The 20,284-nt window shown below is 33.4% G+C and overlaps 1 protein-coding gene across 10 annotated transcripts in view; it reads right to left on the bottom strand.

Annotated features, from left to right (window-relative positions):
* Positions 1-20,284, bottom strand: part of MEF2C (myocyte enhancer factor 2C) — a 124,201-nt gene that overhangs the window by 102,510 nt on the left and 1,407 nt on the right. The gene's annotated exons all lie outside the window — the stretch shown is intronic.

Here is a 20,284-nt window from a genome sequence, read left to right as displayed (position 1 = left end):
AAAAAAAAAAAAAAAAAAAAAAAAAAAACATAAAATGTAAAAGCAGCCTGTGTATTATTTAGTAAACAATTATACTGACATACTGCATATGTTAACACAAGAAAAGCTCGTGCTTTTGTCATGAAACACGAAACACCATTAAGAAGTCTCTATCCATAACTACATCAATAGTATGCTTAGGTTACTCTACAAATAAGGGAACAAGAAAATTTGAAAGAACAAAGAATTCTTCCATTAAGAATTACTGACAGGAACTGAAATAAATATGGTCTTAATATGAATTACACTGAACAATAATAACAGAGAAAAAATAAGTAGCCAAGAATACATATGTAATTTTAATGTTTCTGATAAAGGTATATGGCTCAAGACAGATTTCCTGGAGGAGTTCCTTAACTGAAGGCCTATCACGGCAAAGGACATAACTTGCCAACCTAAGATGTGATGCTGAGATTCCTAAAATGTGTTGTGGAGGTGGTGATATCTGTCAAGATGATATTTGTGGAGGAGTTTTTGAAAATAGCCAGGATCTAAACCATTAAGGATTTCAAAACTAAGACAGCAAACTTTAAAATCAAACAGCTACTTCACACAGACAAAGTAAGTGCGTGAAGGTGCAAGGGGGATGATTGTATTTGCTCAAGATGGCACACGAATGTGTCACTGAATTCTGAACAGGCTGCAAGTGACAGAGCTGAGCTGCTGGAAGCCTTTCTAGGAGGGAATTACAATAATCCTCCCCATCAAAAGGGCATGTGCTGCTGCTATGAGGTCATCACAGGATAAGTAAGGGCACGGTCTGCATCAAGCACACCACTAAACAGACATTTTTCAATCTCATTCATGGAGAAATCTCCACAGAGGAGAATGGGATGAACTGAACAAGAAATTTTTACTGAAATTTCCTACTGCACTCAAATCTCCCAAATCAGACTGTAGTGACATGTAAAAAGAGAGAGTAATCGCCTAAAGGAAACAAATACAAGCTGATAAGATTTGTGCTTTTGCTGTGGCCAAGGTAGAGATAGCTGACAATTCTGCCTATGTGAAAAGCTGCATTTGTGTAACCCCTTGTGTGAGAGGTACACAGCTCTTTATCACTCAATCTGGGACACAGTCTTTGATATTTAATATTCCTACAATATCCACTGTGAGCACTCCATGACGTGATTTTGGTGTCTGCCAAACTAACCTAGAATGTCAGCACCACCTCGCAGAAGCATAAAATATTTTAACATTAATCTGTTAGCCTGCACCACAAAATTGTTGGCTTATCCCAGAATACCAAAATACTTAGGGTTGGAAGGGACCTCTGGAGATCATCTAGTTCAACTCCATCATGCAAGCAAGAGGATTAGCATTTGGAATATAAAGTACTTGATTTACCTATGTTGGGCAAACCGAGATTTTCTTGCAGTAACATATGTTGAATTGGCCTATAAACTGAAAAATGTATTGTTAAGTAACAGCACAAAACTTCCTTGTATTAGTAAATAATGAAAAACCTGAATACGCATATAATAGAAATGTCAGGGGGTTTGGTTCATCAAACTGAATTAAGGTAAAACAAAATTATTACATACATTTTTCAAACATTTCAAAGTTTTTAAAGTTAAAATTTAAAGTTACATTTAATGTTTAACAAGTTTTAAAGTTAACATTTAAAGTTAAATTTTGAAAGCACATCAGATTATTCACATAACCCATGAATTAAAAGTATTAAAATCAAGCACTTATCACCTCTCAATAAACAGTAAGTAACTTTCTTAAAAGAGAAAGCTTATGCGATAGATACAGTTTATGAAACTTCTGGTACATGATTATTAAAAGTAACAGCTTGTACCCCTGTAGCCTGACTGAATTTGAAATAAAGTTCATAATGGAGTGGGGGAATTAGCTGATGAACTTCTGTCAACTAGAGCAGTAGCCTTCATGAATAATTCAATATTTGCCCCATAACCTCTAAGTCTCAACAGACTAACAGCTGCAGCTCTCAAATGACAAGTGTTATTTTTTTCAGAAGCTTCTGAAAATAGTACACTTGTTATAAAATAATGTATATAATAAAATTTTCTCTCCCTGCTTTTCACTTATGACCTACTGATACTGGTGAAGTTTTACAGCAAAAGTAGGAATTTTCAAATGGAATTTTTGTAGTTATGCAGCAGGTCTACAGAAAAAAGATGGGAAAAGAATTCAAGTCTTCTACTAAAATGTGGTCCTTTAACTCACAATTCACCCAGATCACTATTCCCTGAAGCCTCATTTAGAGCAGTTTTGTACATGTCCAAGCTAAAAATGTACAATTTCATAGCATATACCTTTCTCATGGCTTCATGTAAATGGGAAGAAACTTTTTGGTCTGAGGTTTTAATATCTAATGTTTTCTGTGATGTGCTTAGGGAAAATTTTGCCAGAGAATAGAATATGGTTGGTGAATATGTCGATTTTCTCTTCTGATAGGWAGTCTTTGGTAAATGGGAGAAGAAACTTAAGGAGATAGTAACACAAGTTTCCTTGTGCAACTAGCAGCCTGTACCACTAGTCCAGTTTAGTAAGAGAAATGGCTTTCGTAGAATGTCTTCTCCTACTCAACTGTTCAGAATAGAAACTGTATGAATCTGCTTAAACATTTTTTTTTTTCATTAAGCAAGATAGTAAAGAAACCAAAACCACGCAAACTAGTAATGCAGGAAAAGACTTTCCTCCATCACCAGGTGTTATTGCTTAAAGCAAGAGATGTCTCAGACAGGTTTGTTTTAAACAAGTTGACTATTTTCAGTTTTGTGGAAATATTTTTTTGGTATTATTATGTAACAATGGGTGTTTGGGGAAGGAAAATATTAGCTCAATGTAATGCTGAAATAGCTACAGTTTCCTGATTTACTGAGAAGCTACTGTGTGCAGGAATTTGAATGAAAGCTGTACACAACATCTTTTTGATGATAAAACTTGCTACTTTGCCTTTAAAAAAATATTTTTAAATATATAATATTTCAGTCCATGACCCAGCTTCTGCTAATAGGAGTGTGCCCTATGCACAAGAAAAGAAAAACTCCTTGCCTTGCATGCCCTAGATAGATAAACACAATAAAAATGAATAGGATATTGAAGATTTGAAAGTGATCATGTTGCCAAGAGATTACATGCTTCTTAAACATCTGCTTCACCTTCTTGAAATGAACTGTTTCTCTTCTCAGCTCCAGAAATGCCCTGGCTTTTCTTCAACAAAATGTCAGGATCTTTCAGAGCTTGGATTGCCCAGTGGGTCTGGTCTGACTTTAACTGGGATGCAAATTATTTAACTGAGCATTTGAATAAGAGATTTCTTAGCTTAAATTTTTTTCAGAAGCAGAGGTCAAAGCCTTACTGCTGATGACACAGAAACATAAAGAAAGTAGAGATATACAATGGATTGCAATTTAAAATGTTATTTCTAACTAAATGCTGAAGAAAGACATTTCATTGTATCACATCAAATGTGTATTTTCTACATAATATAATTTGCACAATCAGAAAGACACAACATATATTATTTTTTCAACTGCATACATTTAATATTTTCATACTCACATTTTCAAACAAATGAAAGTGGGACTATAAGACCTTGGAAACAAGAAAGGTATCCTTCCATTCTTATTTTTAGTTTTTTTTATATTACAGAAATAAAAAACTGGAGCAGTTATGGTGATACTGYTTTTGAAAGCTTAATGACACTGCCAATTTAAAACAAATTAGTATGATATTAGAGAGATTTGTCAATTAAGCTCGATTTAAGATAATTTGGAAGCATTGCCACCAAAGGACTGCTTTGTCCTCAGTTATATTAGCAGTCAACATGCTTAAATTTTCTAATGAAAAAAGTACACTCAAAATTATACTATTTTTCTTCAAAATAATAAATAAATTATTAATACACTGTCAGTATTTTTGCCAAGGACAAATTTTAATAAAAACAGAAAGCCATAATAGAATTGACCAAATAATCAATTACTGAAATTTTTGTATGTTGAATATTTTCATGGGATTCAAAATTAATAATCTGTGAGGTATCTCTTGCACTGCATAAATGCACACAGCTTCTGAAATTTAAGCAGATGGATCGGAAATATCTACCACAGCAAAATCTGTGTGCTGTGAAAGAGTCAGTGGTCAGCTCTGTCTCCATCCAGACAGTCCCTTTTGCTCTTAGACTGTGGATAAGTATTTCTTCTTGAGTAATGTGTTTGTCCTGCATCCGGGGGCAAACAGATTGAAAAAAGTAGACATGTATTTTTATAAAGAAATATATTCCCCATACAAACAGTGCTTTCACCAGGGGCAGTGCTAGCCCAAGCTGTCATTACTGGTGAAGAACTCTGCTCTATAAATAATACATTTCTGAGGCCAGCTCAAATCACAAAAATAGGTTGTTTCTCCTCGTGAAAAGTCCACATCTAAGCTGATACAATGAAAMGATCTGCTTGATCCTGCCAGAGAAGGTGATTCTCCCATGGAAACACGCTAGTGGCAAGGCACTGGAAAGTATTTTCAAGGAGAAAAGTTCCAACTGTTCCACTTTGTGAACAGCAAGAAAAATGTAATTTTATAATATTAATTTTATCCTAATTTTATACTGCATTATCATACTTATAACTGATACCTTTAATGATATCTTCAAGTTATTTATGTTACTGCTGAAGTGCTAGCACACAATGTGAACATACACCGGATTTACTAACCTATTCTTCAGATAAATCTTAAYTGGTTTATCTGAAGATATAGAGGTATCCTCACACTATCACTTAAGTATGAATATTTATTCCTGAAACATTACTGGGAGACTGAAAAGACTAATCCGTATTCAATAATGATGAAAATAAATGGAATACAAAACTAAATGGTCTATTGCAAACTAAAATGAACAGTGCATATGAAAAAGCAGCTCTCAGCCTATTGTTTTTCTGCTAATAATTTAACCAATTTTCTTATGCTGCTTGTTTATTTGTTTTTTTTTTCATAGAAAGTTATCAGCCATATAAAATGAAGAAAAAACTGAAGCATCTTCTTACTTGTAAAGTATCTACAGCTAAGATCAGCATTGAAATCTGAAACAGACTCTGAAACTGCTTAACGTACACAATAGGGTTCTATATAATAAGTCTTCAGTTTTGGAATTTATAATCTAATTTGTCCAATTCAGACATATATAAATTTAATCTTTTTTAGCATATCAGATTCCAAGTAAGATCATGAAATACCAGGCAAATAGTTTTGAGATTCCGATGTCTAGTATTTAGCTCTAAAAGCAATATATTGCTCTGCTAAGCTGTAATAAATTTCATAGGTTTTCCTTTTTTTTTTTTTTTTTTTTTTTTTTTTTTTTTTTTTTTTTTTTTTTTTTTTTTTTTTTTTTTTTTTTTTTTTTTTTTACCAAAGGAAATAGAATCAATATGCTTAATTTTAAAAAAATCAAGAATGACAGGTGACATAAGGAGAAAGTGTTACATTCCATAGTCTTTCATTTGGTCTTTGCTGTCTTTCCTGACACTTTGGAGAAGTATCAATACTCATTGCAAATATTAGGATTTAAATTCTAGTATTTTAGAAATGTATTAAATTATGCCTTTCACTTCTTGCTGCCCAAACAACTAATAGATGTGTTGCAGTCTTGGTCCTAAAAGGGTAATAGCTAARTGGAAATAATATTTCTGGAGTTGAATTGAACCTAGCAATTGAGGTATAGAGGTACTAAAATAAATCATCTGAGGACCCCATTTTCTTTGTCATTTTATGTTACGTTTGATAACTGGTACCCTGACGGCTTTTGTCTCCTAGGAATGCATATACTAACCAATCCCATCCTAAAGCAGTGTCAGGACTAATTAAAAGCTGGCATTATTTTCAGAAACCTTGAATGTCCAGCTTGTAATGGACATTCCCCAGCCACTCAAAATATTCTCCCCAAAAGACATCCAAGCAAAAAGAAAAAAATATATACTAGTGAAAAATAGGGGTTACAGTCATCTTCTAATTCAACATATCTATGAAATCAAGACAAATTACATTTACTACTTTGATACCAGCATACACCAGCATATATAGAAGTGAAGAACCAACACAAAATTATGATATTTCGAACCCTTAATATAGAAGGATTTTAAGTCTGGAGCCGCAGAAGAAAGATTTTCACTTTATGTAGTAACTGTATATATGTGGAAAAAGATCATTACATGTTTATGGACTAATTATTTTTATGAGGTCAAATTGTGGAAAGACATTTTGACAGTTTTATTTACAGTTTAAGGCATAACCAGCATCAAATCATAGTTTGAAAACCATATATATTTGTAGAAAAAGCACACACACACACACACACACACACACACACACACACACACACATATATGTACAAGTATGTAAATATATGAGCATAAGAAACAATTTTACAGAAAAACCACAAGCCTAGCTAACATGTCAATCTACCACTGTAGCATATTTCCAGATAGCCTTTTCAACATCATACCCCATCAATGACAGAAAATATGCAACTATGTGAGAGACAACAATGTGAATTCAGTGTTATAAGTATATAAAGGCACTCTCCAAAATGAAATAGTGTTTAAAAGTATGTGCTAAAAATACAAATCAAATTTCTTTAACTATATTTAAAGATATAGATATTTCAAAGGCATCCAAGACACTAGACTCACTAAATTAGTTTTCAATTTGGGCAATTAATGGGGACTTTCACTGATTCCTTTTTTTAGCTGTAGAATTAAAAAAAAAAAAAAAAAAGCCAGAGCCATCAACCTCTCTGGACAAAATATAATTCAAACAGAAAAATTCGATCATTACAGATGAAAATAAAAGGATTACAAGCAATATCAGCTTGTAAAACCAATTTTGATTTTTAATAAATGTGTAAAATGTCCACATATATTTAGTGTTAGCAGTATTTTAATGTCTTAAACTGTAATAGCAGCCCATGTGGAAATTGCTGTTGTCATCTCTGCCTTCATTGGGATAGAGGTAGAAAGCAGCAAAAATGGAACACAAAATCTGAGGTGTTGATTAGTTGTTTCTTTGGTAAAGACAATGGGAACACCCCACCACCTAATAAGCAGTATTTTTTTTTGTTAGATACCTTCCATAAAGTTTAACTGCTTTCACCAAGTCTTCCTACTGAATACTGAGAAGAACAGCAAGACATCCATAATAGTAAAAAAATTTGCATTACTTTCTGTCTACCTTCTTTTTTATTATCCTGTGTGTTCATGCTGTTAATGCCTAAGCTAGAGCTGTCCATTAAGGTGTATTTGCACAGCATCAGGCACAATAGGCCCTCATTTCTTTAGGACCTTTTACCACCACATAATAATAAGTGATAACATTAAAGTTTAGAGCTTTTATTCTGTAGGCAATGAAGCAAAAAATTTAATGTTTTAATTTGTTTTTACTCAGCCTCTTACTGACTAGAAATTTGCATGAGAACGAATATGTATCCCCTTACATAAAATCCTTTTGTATAATTCAGATATATGCAGGAGATACCACATCATTGGAAGATCAGAATTATTTACAGATTGGAAAATTTACATTTATATTATAAAAATCAAAAGAAAAACTGTAATATTTTCTAAAATAGTTGGAAATACTATACTTATTCCAGAATGGTGAGGATTACTGCTGCCACTTGAAATTGAGACCTGTGAACATTTTGTGGTGATTTCTATATTCATATTATTGGCAAATTTATATTTTACAAAGTAGGAATCAAAAAGAAAGCTAAGATATTAAACAAACACCATGTTTAACCAAGTGCAAAGTGGCCTGGATAAAACCCTATGGCTGAACAATATGTAAAAAAATTAAAAAGACTGAATTTATTCTAAGTTACTTAGAAAAGAGAGTCCYGTATAAGTGACTACAGCAGCATGTTCTGCCACATTTTTTTTCATAAACTGAGTCCTGTCAATGACAGCAAAACAGATTGTGTGCATCTGCTGGGAAGGAGCCAGATGACAGTGGAAGAAACACACATGGACACCTTGGCACAACTACTAAAGAAGTAGAAGAAAAATGGACAGAAAGAAGCAGAAAGTTCTAAACTTTAATTAAAATGGATCTCTAGAAAAAGTGAGACTCTTATCTAAGAGTCTGTTGCTTTGCTTTAGACTGTAACTCTCTAAAAGCAACTACATAGTTATAGTCTACATTGCCTTGTTTACTCCCTATGGTACTCATACGGACACCATCACCACAGTGTCTGGGTCCCACAGAATCTGCCTCAGGGTAATACCATCTCATTCTACAGTCAGCGAATTGATGCATAAGCAAAGCAAAATCCTCACAGTCATATAAAAGAGGTTCTAGAAGAAAGAGTTAAACCCACACTGCCCAAATCCAGGGTGCCATCGTAGATGCTAGAATATCTTTCCTCTGCTTAGCTATGCTCTCAGACAAAAGCAGCATTATACCTAAAATTGATATTGAACAAATAACCTACCAATACTCCAGCATTACAGAACTAGGGTGTCTGAAAAGCTGAATTAGCACAAAAGATGACTGAGTTAGCTTTACTATTGCTGCTTGCATCCTCTCTTTTCACTATGGAATATATCGATTGAGAGCCCAGGGGGGTTCTAAAAAGAATCAGTAAGTTATAGTTGTCAGTACAGAAATGCAAAACAAATAGTGGTAACTGTGTATTCTAATATAAAAGGAGAACCTGATCTTCACTAAAAATTAAAAAGTACTCTCCGCCTATTGACTCATCCTGGGACCAGAACTGCATGCTTATTCTCAGGAAACAATTCAGAAATTCTGCTCAGTCTCTAAAATCTTTTATTTCTGCTGTAAAGTAATTTATATAGTTTTCCCTTTTGTTAACTGAAGAGAGACAAACCACTTGAAGGTATACCAAATAAGCACAGATGCTCCTTCCTTCCTTCCTTCCTTCCTTCCTTCCTTCCTTCCTCGCCTTCCTTCCGCGCCTTCCGCGCCTTCCGCGCCTTCCTTCCTGCCTTCCTTCCTTCCTGCCTTCCTGCCTTCTGCGCCTTCCTTCCACGCCTTCCTTCTGTGCCTCCCTCCCTCCCTCATATATTTTTTTTTTTTTTTTTTAAGAAAGCACTGTTCCACTAACAAACACTTCTGAATTTTGCTCCGAAGTTTTACATGCTGTTTTGCTGTATATATTGGGAATAAGATGGGACTGCCAGCTGCCAGGAAGGAGAAAAGATTCATATAGCACCTAATGGTCTGAGCAGCTCAGGTAATCTGGAGCACCTGGAATTCTCATGAGGGCAGCAGTGAGCCTGTATGTAACTCGTATACAGTGATTATTTGCTATTTTATAGTACTTCAGAATCACATCAGAAAAAGGGAATGATTTGGACTTTTGGACTCAATCACCTTTTGTGCTAATTCAACTTTATAAAACTTATACAGAGTTTTACAATTAACATCTAGAAGATAGAAGCTGGGGTATACTCTCCTAATCTGAGAACTGCTCTAGAACAGCATAAAATTACATTCCATCTCATTTCAGGATATGTGAATGTACAGACTCTAACCTCCAGAGGCACTTAGAAAACTGCTTAAGTCTGCTTATAACACTCTTGATGAAAGAAGTAGTACATCTACATTCTTCCAGTATGGTCTGGAACAGAAGATAAGGAGATCTTATTTGGAAATATTAAAATGCTTCTTTGTTTCTAATGATCTGGAAAAAAAGTTAGAGTGCAACTGAGAAAAAGAGGTGGTTGTTAATTAACAGTCTGAATTCTGTGTATAAAGCAGTTTTTAGTAGGTCATCAAGTCAGTGAACTTATGTTAGSATACACGAGTAAAGGACATAGTGTCATCTATTTACTTACACCTTAAATACTCTTAAATAAATATATTTTTACATGTGTATCTAAGTTTTCTTTGATTTCTGAAATCAAAGTAAAGTTCTAAAATCAGAACTTCCAAATAATAATAAAAGAAAAGGAAAAAGCAGTGTGTTTTTATAACTCATGAGCTGTTTCAAGCTCTTGGATAAATACCAGTCAAGACAGAATATCAGCACGACTTTTTAACCAGAGTTGTTATTCTTCTTCATTAATTCAAGCATAATAATGTGGTCAGGAAATTAGGTTTGGACTTACACCCGCATATTCAGCAAGCACATTAACTATATGAGAAACGGGCTGAAGAGGCATGCATACTAGGCCACAAGGTCTTTTCTAATGGACCACCCAAGCTCTGCTGAAGATGTGAGAGAATATGCAAAAAATGGCTACTTTTGAACTATTTGTTCTCATATAGATTTATTAAAAACTCTTAGGTAGACAGAGAGATTTATCACAGCCTGAGGCTGTACTTTCTGTCTCAGCCAATCCATAATCAAATCCTTACTGACTTAGAGCATGCTCACTGTCCTCATATTCAAACACCTTTTCATGTTTCTAACTCCCATCCTAGATTTCAGAGCTTCATTAGGCATGGTATGTCTCTGCTCAAAAACAAACTTGAAATAATGGGGTCACTAAAAATTATAAGAGACTGTCACAGATGTATTTATAATCTAGTTTTATGTATTTAGATGAATGTACTTGCAAATGCAAAGATTAAATTAAAAGAAATTTTTTCTTACACATTTTATTTTATAAAGTAAAATCAAACTTTTGAGACAATGCAATAGAAAAGATGGCACAGAATTGATTGTTTAAATTAGTTTAAAATTATATTAAAGACTAGAAACACAGAAGGGCTTGCATTTTTTTAGTAGGAGAAGTAAAAGAGAACAAGAGACTAACTCAACAGATAAGGAACTATGGCATTCTAGTGAAACATGGYGCAATTATAGTCCTTCATTTGATGATGACTCTTTCATTACCTTTACAAAAATATATAGGTGGGTATATGTGAGGTGAGTTACCTCACATATGGAAACTGAGAATACCTTTCTACCAGAATATTCTATAATCAACGGGAGACAGAATCTACCAATATTGGCTCTATATTAAGGATAGCAAATCTTTCCAACAAGGTTTCTCAGTTGTTGAATTTCCGCTATAAAAATTAAACCAGTTTATATAGATTTTAACGATTTAATCTGGGAATGTGGATTCCCGTAGACAACAGGACACAACAAAATAAAACCTCAATTCCCCTTTTAGGTGTTGCCCTAAGTCCTTTCTAATTTTGTGAATACATCCCAGCACAGATTTTAGGTTTTAGTGAAGTTGATAATTTCATCCACCTGAGGCTTTGCATAATAGACTTGCACCTAAAAAAAAAAAAAAAAAAAAAAAAAAAAAAATATTCCAGTTAAAATTTACATTCAGGGGTTCTGAGTCCCTTTTCTTATACTATGTGTGTTAGATTGTTTAGCCTCTGTGTTTCACTAACAAATTTTTTTATCTTGCATCTGTTGCCTTAAACAAAGTTCAGGTATCTCTTGGGAGATGATAATTACTGAATTGGACATTAAGATTTAACATGTATCTTTTAAATCCGCCCACTATTTTTAGGTTTTGGAATTCATATTGAAAGATTCTTCTCCCTGGTCTTCCTGGAAATCGTAACTGATGGGCTGCATGTAGTGCTGGCAATGACTTAATCCAAGAAACTAGTTAAAAAATTGGCGCATGTTTTGGAATGGAATGTGCTGTTTGTTCACTTTTTCAGTAGAAAACCTGTATTTTAGTTTTAAATATATAATTTATATCATGATCTATTCAAAATGGTCTTTGTGAACAGACATAACTACTCTGCATGCAGAATAGGATTTAGACCAAAATATGAAAATAGAGTGCTGATGAATCTTTCTTTCACAAATTATTGTCAGCAGAATCTCACAAAACTGTATGTCTTTAGATTCCTCATGATTTAAAGAGGTCTTTTTTATATATCTACATTGTATTTTGAATTTATATGTATCAAATATGGAAGCTGTATTTTTAGGATGGTTTAATTCATAGAGCAATCTTCTGATCCATTAGTGGAAAAGCTTCCTCTTCCTAATCACATCTGGAAAACAGTAAAACAAAGGGGATGAACAAACACTTTCTTTTTGACTATTCTCAAAATTAGTTTTAATCAGAAATTTGTGTAAGTGTTACTCAGTGTCCTGTTGTAGTAGTCAAAGAAGTGATGGTCTCATCAGGTTTGGCAGGTTTGCTTATAACTGCTGACATAAAAATGTGGTTGAACAGAGTACTACTGTTTCACAGTAGTGACTTTCAGAGAATTGTAACAGAAAGCAGCTCCAGAAAATCACCATTTGTCCAGATGCATATCAAATACTGCTCCTAAAACAGACCAGAATATCTTTCTTTTWTTTTTTTGTCATGTCTCTTTGTTGCAACAGATATTGTTTCATACTGTTTTTTATTGAAAAAACAGAAGTTAAACAAAAATCACACCCTGCCTCCATTGAGAAATCCTTGCATTCTCAGTTATGTATCTAATTCCATGATTAGAAATATGGGGAAAAAATCCTGACAKCATTAAAAATGTGACGTAAAAAAAWTTTTTTTTCTATTGCTTGCTTTGTATTTGTCATAAGGACTTGCTGTATCAAGTCATAAGGACCACTGTATCACCCTCAATGCAATTTTTAAAAACATGAAATGTCAGAAAAGCACCCAGTAAAGAGCTTTCTAGATGACTATTTTGCAGGTTACCACTGAATGTAATACTAAGCTTGTGACAATATCTACTGCAAGCATAACTGAACTAAACGCAAACTTCTGGATGAGGATTTAAGTACTGGAACATGCATTGAAAATAGCTTCTCACTTTGCTTTGTCAATAACAATTTTTGGAAAACCTGCAAAAGTACTCATCCAATTTTTAACTTGTGTGCCAGTATTACAGGACACATAGAAGAAAATTCTTGATTCTGTCCTACACATAATCTTTTGACTGCAGCATCAACAATAAAACAGAGACACCAGATCCTATTATTTTCCCTGTGAAGATAATTTCTACCTACTAAGGATACAGGTATAATTATGGGCAGTTCTGCTTTAATTAGGTAGCTTGCCAATCATTTAATCACTTTTTAAGAGTAAACTAGAAAACTATTTTCCAATACACATTTTAAACATAAATCTATATTTTTTCCAATAGCTAATTACACATAATATAAATAAGAGTACTATTAATCCAAGAAGACTGGGTTATATTTTTAAAATGTGTTTACTCAAGAACAGAAATGAAAATTGTTTTAGTTTTAAATGACCGTGCCAGTTCATAGGATCTTACCAACATTTATGGTCACATTTATCATTTCTGAAATTTGCCTGTGTGTGTTTTGGATAAAGTATGCCACTGCACAGTTGCACTTTCTGGCTCAGTAACATGAAGAAGTTTAGGAAGCATGCAGATTCACAGTTATTTCACAGAGTGCACTGGGGTCGTAACATGGATTTTTTCTTCTTCTTTTGCTGTATCAATTCCTTCTCTCGTCTTTTAAGCAAACAAGATGAAAGAAAAACTGGTGTTTTCTCCAAGATTCTGTGGGCAAAATAAGTTCTCACCAAATACTGTTCCAAKGATTGGTCCCTTGCAGCTATACAACATATTTCAACAATAATTCAGAGGACTGCCCTATGTCTGCAATGATCAATGATCATTCACAGCAAGACCAATTATATACACTTTGACAGGAATTTTTAATGAAGAAATTCTGCAAGATTAAGGTTTTAAGTTTGACTACCATGTGTTGTCTACTCTCCTCCATTTGTATCCCATCTTATCAAACAGACCATAGCCACATTCTTTTTAATCTGCCTAAAAGCCTTCCTGCTCTTTYGGTGTTCTCCTACTTTTCACACTCAGTGTAGGCAGAAACACATTCAGGACACAGATGGATGGACAGAAAGTAGCCCTGAGGCTAAGTCTAGAGAACATACCGTCTCTTGCTGGTTTYATAGAATATCCCCAGACTGTATTAACATTTTTTAAAGTAGTTGCCTTGGCATTCCCGTGGGATACGCAAACAGAGGGTAGTTCTTGGCATTAAAAGTCTGTGGCTAAAATGCCAGGATCAAGGGGACATGTGGGCCAGCATTAAAGGATTGTCACAGAATGTTAGTGTCCTGCTATTTCTCTACAGTGCCCTCCTCCATTAGCTCCCATCTTTAGGGACAGCTTTTCCACCTAACTCCAATGAAATTATTAAAACCAATATTCATTGAGAAGTCCATATTGAATTTTTAAATGAGAAGTGCTGCAGTCTAGCTTCTTACATTGTGAATGTGTTCTGTAACATTACAATTTCTTCAACCATCCAACAATATAAAAACTATCTGGTTAAAATAATAACAATTATTTCAAATGTAATGTCATATCAAAAAATATTTGTCACTAGGGGTGAAATTTATTCAAAATCATATAAATAGCCCACGCTACGAGGTTACCTGCTTTTTTACATTACTAAAATTAATGTTCCACATGGACAATGTTTTGCACTATGTGTGGACTTGTGCAGATGTGTTTTATAAACAATTTCACAATCCCCCCTCCTTGCCCTTTGCACATACTTTGCTAACAGCTACTGATTGACAACTTGAAAGTAAATAGTGAAATTTAACTGAGCATGGTTTCCACAAGTGGCATGCATCCTGTATCTATAAAAGCAAACATAAATAATGTTGTTTCTAATTCAGTTAACTTACATCTTGTGACTACAGTGTGAAAAATAAAAGATGGTAATATTWAAGGTGAATTCCTACACTGGTATTTGGTTAATAATTTTCATTGTAAACTTTATTTAATCAGTAACACAGTTGAAGAAACGAGATTAATGGAAGACCTGTTAGATTTGAATCTAAGTTTCATATCAGCTTTATAATGTGGGAAAAGGAGGCAGAGGAGCTTTATGCCATCTGTTCGATTCTGTCCTTAATCTGTGGGCTGCCTTATGGTTAACTTAAATGAAAGCAGCAGACACTGACTGACTTTCCAGGACCAGCTGTACTGGCCAAGATCTCTGGAGCTCTCTTCACTCAAACTCTCACAGGCTTCCAATATCAGGGAAAGTGCCAGAAGGCAGAAATAAGTACATCTGCCCGGCAGGAGCAGGTGACTGCTAGAACACCTGTTCAGGGGACTACAAATGGGGCATAGTCTATCAAACCTCATTGGTGTGATTTCTAAATCCATATTGTGCCAGAGCGTATTCCATACAGTATTAAAATAATTCTCAGACAATTTGCCCAGAACTTGGTCTAAGTAAGTCAGATAACACACTTGTACGCTTTCCTAGGACATATTTCTGCAATCAAANAAAAAAAAAAAAAAAAAAAAAAAAAAAAAAAAAAAAAAAAAAAAAAAAAAAAAAAAAAAAAAGAAACAAAAAGAAACAAAAAGAAACTAAAAGAAACAATGCCCGGTGGAGCTCTGTTTGGCAGTATTTTAGAGTATCAATCCTACACTTGACTCAAAGATTCTTTTTTGCTGTGTTTCCCTCTATTTTTCTCCCAAATTTGCTTTCTCTTCACAATGGAAATTGCATTGTAACTGTATCAGAAAATTCTATCAATAGCATGTTAGCTTTTCTGGCAACATAACAGGTGTCATTTGCATATTTGGAAACACTTTCAGTATGCGAGGAAGTTTAAAGGCTAGACTTTATGCGATATTTCTTCTGTTAAATAAATGACTGATCTCAAAAAGGTCTCTCTGCATTTTAAAACTTTTGGGAGAAAAATATTATATTAATAGGGCTGATGGCAAAATAGAAYCCTAAAATCTGCATTTTTAAAATATTCTAAAATCAAATACGAATTYGCATCACTGAGATCTGCACATACAGATTTAACTCTCTGCATTCAGTCAGAATGTWTCTGTAAGTGGGCCCTAAATTTGTGCATTGAGAAGATACAAATTTTTGTTACCGATACAAACCCTTAAACATTGATTTTTTAATTGCAGACTGACTTTATTTCTCTTTAAACCTTCCTGAATAGAACAAATACCAAGGAATTTCTTGAAGGTCTTAGAATAACAGGCTTTATTTAAAATTCAATTTTCATTAAATTGATTTCTACTTTGCATAAAAATGTGTGGCATTAAATTGTGCAAGAGTATGCTCAGTCTTGGCTGCTTTATCATTATAAGATCATACCTGACAGATCCTGACATAGAGCTGAGGCCCATAGATTTTGTTTTGTCACACTAATGCTAGATAACTTTTAGAAAATTACACTGTTATATAAAATAAAAGGTAAAAATTTCTACTGTTAGACCTGAATGCAGTTTTTTCAAGCATTTAGGAGTTGTATGGCCAGACTGCACTTGTAAGAAAAGGACACCGTCTTTACCACTTCAAGCTCCATCTCAATATTTTATGCACATGAATTCTTTTCAAAAGTACTGATAATCCACATGTAGAATTAAAAGAGTAAGGTGCACATTTTGTAAATTTGAAAACTGTCTTAATACTATTTTCTTGCTTATACAGCAGTAAAATAAACAGAAACAGCTACAAAATATAATAACTTAACTATTCTTTGAGGACTGCAGTGAGCAAGCATGTCTCAGACCAGTGTTTTTCGTCTTATTTGTCTGTGAGGTCCCATAGGATATTTCAAACATTTCTGTAACTCTATTTATTGCCTATTTTGAAGGGCTTGCTTTTCAAAGAATTATGCTAGCAAATTTTTAAAATTCCCATTTGASCCTAACAATACATTGTTGAGAAGTTCGTTTAATGCATATAGGAAACAAAAGGAGAAAAATAAARTATACTTTATATAACTTAAAACTTTTCAAAACACTGTTAGGCAAAGCTAGAATGAGAGAAAATAAAAATGCATCTTCAGTATCCATTAACATGAGACATCTGAATTTATGTGAGTTTCCTGTCTGATTGCAATAACACATACAAAATTAAATACATAAATATTAATTTTATGTACCACACAAGATGAAGACAATGAAAAAACAATGTTTACATTTATGGTTGACTCATTAGTGTTTTATTATGTGAAACACTAGGAGGCATCAGTTGGGTAAAAAAAGGAGTTCTTTTGAAAAATGATAAGAAATTAGCACAGAAGTTATCAGCTTCCTACTTTGATACTTCTAAATGTTAAAGGCTGTAGGTTATAATAAATTATGCAAATAGGCAAAGCTCTCTATTCTCACTGATAAATGACATATTTAATAATACAGGTGAAACTTTTAATTTCTTTGCTTTTTTCAAATCAGTCTACACACATGCAACATAAAGAATAGTTTTACAACACATGACATTTAAAAAAATAACAGAATAAAGTAAGATGGTTCACTTATTCTTCAAAATTATAATTTTTGATAAATCTTCAAAGCCCTGATGTGTTTTATGCATTCTSCTCTGCTTGTATACTTAGTATATTATTTAATATAGTCCTAGGCATGTTTTGGAGCCTAGTTACTCTTTAGGTGCTAGGCATTTTTTAAGAACTTTTAATTGTGATTACAGAGTATTATCTAGACAAAGATCTTTTTAAACAAAACCCAGAGTAATAATCTACTATATTTAATTGTATTTCCCAAAAGTGGGATATGGAACAGTTTTCATAACGTTTGTGTAACAATGCTACAAGTAGCTGTACCTTTCACTACAAAGTCATACAAAACCAGTAGGGTCAAAATTGAGTTTTCCCTGCTTCCAATTGCCTATAAAAATGACTAAGCAACAGAGTTATAGTTGTCTCATAAATAATCACTTAAAATTGAAGTGTGCCTCACGATGCTGCAGCAATCAGCTTTTATCTCTGCCCAATTAAAATGACATGTGAACTGCCTAATCCTTCTTTATTGTCACTGTTGGTTTTGTGAATCGCCCCTCTAAGCTGGTCTGATTTCCTAAAGATGACAGATTCCAGTGAATACACATGCTCTACTGCACTGCAGTCAATGAGACAGTGACATTAAAGTGGAGAACTGGAGACACWAGCTTTTAATCACCTGTCCACATGCAATACTGATCATTGATCAGTTCTAAGACAATGACCTTAAAACTGGTCAGAGGATTAAAATAATTACTTCTAAAAATACTTTGAAAATTCAGTTTTTCACTTSCACTATCAGTGTTTGCTGACCAAAGTTCTTCTCAACCCATTTTGCTTCTGAAGCGGGATGCAAAATTGTATTTTCACACTCTTCAAACACCGGAATTCTAACTCTACAGTTAATCTTGAAGTTTTCTAGCTTTTGGAATTACATATAAAAATTTTTAATGTTTTGTACCTAAGTTACTACAGAGCCTAAATGAGGATATAGCAGAATCTCTTTGCTGATTACACATTGAAAAATTAAAAAATTTACAAAAAAGAACTCACAAAAAAAATCACAAATACAAGTGTTCTGGTTATTTTTCAAAATGTTGAAGCAAGAACACAAACTCTTCGAAATTATATAGCATCTTATGTACAGTCATCTCCATCATCATTGTTTTCCAAAAAATACGACGACACCTCGCTTGATTTTTGGAAAAATTATCATGCAATTTCAAATAATGATATCAAAGAGGTAAAAATGGAGTCTAATGTATCCAACACCAAGCATATTTTCTTTCAAGCATCTAATAGCAATTAATGACTTCTTCCTTCATGATATGTAAAAATAACTTTAGCTGTCCCTGAAGAGGACAAAACTATTCTGGTGAACAATAAATTAACCTGTTAGAAAGAACAGTAAAATTAAAAGAAATTAAGTTGGCTAAACCCTCTATTCACAACTCCTGTTCAGTTCCTAAGTTTCTACATAATTGCATTAATGTTCTGAATTATGAGTTATCAAAATATTTTTTAGGCAAACTTCTGTGAAAAGCTTCAGGTAGCCTCACTTATCTTCATGTGTAAAATTTTAGGGGTTTTAAAACCCAGCACTATTAAAGAAAGGTATTTCTTGTTTTGAATATATATGTTGCAGGTAGAGGAAATGTTCAAAAAAAGGAAGAAAAATGTCATGATATCGTAATTGAAGAAAATTCACAGTAAGAAAGTACATGTATGAATTTTCTTATTATGATCCAAAACTAGAAGCTCAGGGAGGTAACTTTAAAAGATTTAATCTCTCACACTATTCACCATATAGTACCAATTTCAGTAAGGCTCTTAAACTTAAGTTTCCTTTAATAAGGAAGGTCAAATAAACTTATGAGGATACAGACATTATCTGATTCCTGAATTCTTTTATAGGACATTCTTTATATCTCCATCCTATGAGAGCTTTGGGATAGACAAGAGGTTTAGTCTCTTTGAGTCCTGATCCTGTAAATCGTTATCCCTGTGACTTGCTCATTTTCACACAAGTAGTCTCAGTGTTGTCARTGGGACTAGTTGTGTAAGAACAACTTGCATGAAAGTACCTTTTCATGTTCAAGTCCCAGAACTACATTCTTGTACTTTCTAGAGCATATTAGTATAAATTTATATTAACAACAAGATTTTCAAATAAAATTATGTGTACAGCCAGGAACATAGTCACCTAGAATTAAGAGCCATTGACTTAAGTTGTTCTTCAAGGAATTTTTCTCTTATTTCCAAAGGGACTTAAGTGTGAGCAGAGATTTCAGTGTTAGACTCATTATGAATTATGTACTCATTAACACAGAAAGAATAATGTAATGGGTATTTAAATACAACTGATAAAATAAGGAAGTTTTTTGCTGTTTTTTGACTTAATGTAAGGTACCTGAAATCCTGTAACAAATACAGTTCACAAAATAACAAATGCCCAGAGAAACTATTTGTCTTATATCATTTGAACTGAAAACTAGTATGTATGCAAGCCAGAGTACTGGTTCACAGGTGGTAATACTTCCATGACCTGCCAAGCCTCTAAGGATTAGTTATCATACCCCATATAAACATCTTTACTTTTCAACCACAATAGCCATCAAAGTGCCAATGAAAGAAATCTAGTCACAGTAGCATCTAATATAATTTGTCATTCCTCTTACAGTTATTTTAAAGTAAAGACATGAAAATAGGATATTTGCCATTAAAGTGATTGTTAGATATGCAAGAAAAATTTTGTGTCAAAGCTATTATTTTCTGATTACCAGTAAAATACTGGTAAAGTGTCTTTTTTCTGCTTAATTCTCTTAAAAACTTAGTCTTTGATCGTGTAAGACAATACTTATTTAATTTAATAATGCATTTATTTGCTAATAATAATCATCATATACAATAGAGAAAATGGAACTTTTCTATAATAGACAATGTTCAGATACCCATAAAGATGCATAAACTTTTGTTTTGCACTCTGCTGCTTTGCTTTTTCTTTTTTCTTTTTTTTTTTCTTTTTTCAAATTTTT

The sequence above is a fragment of the Malurus melanocephalus genome, unplaced genomic scaffold (assembly GCF_030028575.1).
Source record: "Malurus melanocephalus ecotype Western Australia unplaced genomic scaffold, MMel_1.1 scaffold_528, whole genome shotgun sequence".
Classification (NCBI taxonomy): domain Eukaryota; kingdom Metazoa; phylum Chordata; class Aves; order Passeriformes; family Maluridae; genus Malurus; species Malurus melanocephalus.
This window is presented reverse-complemented; position numbering and strand designations above follow the sequence as displayed.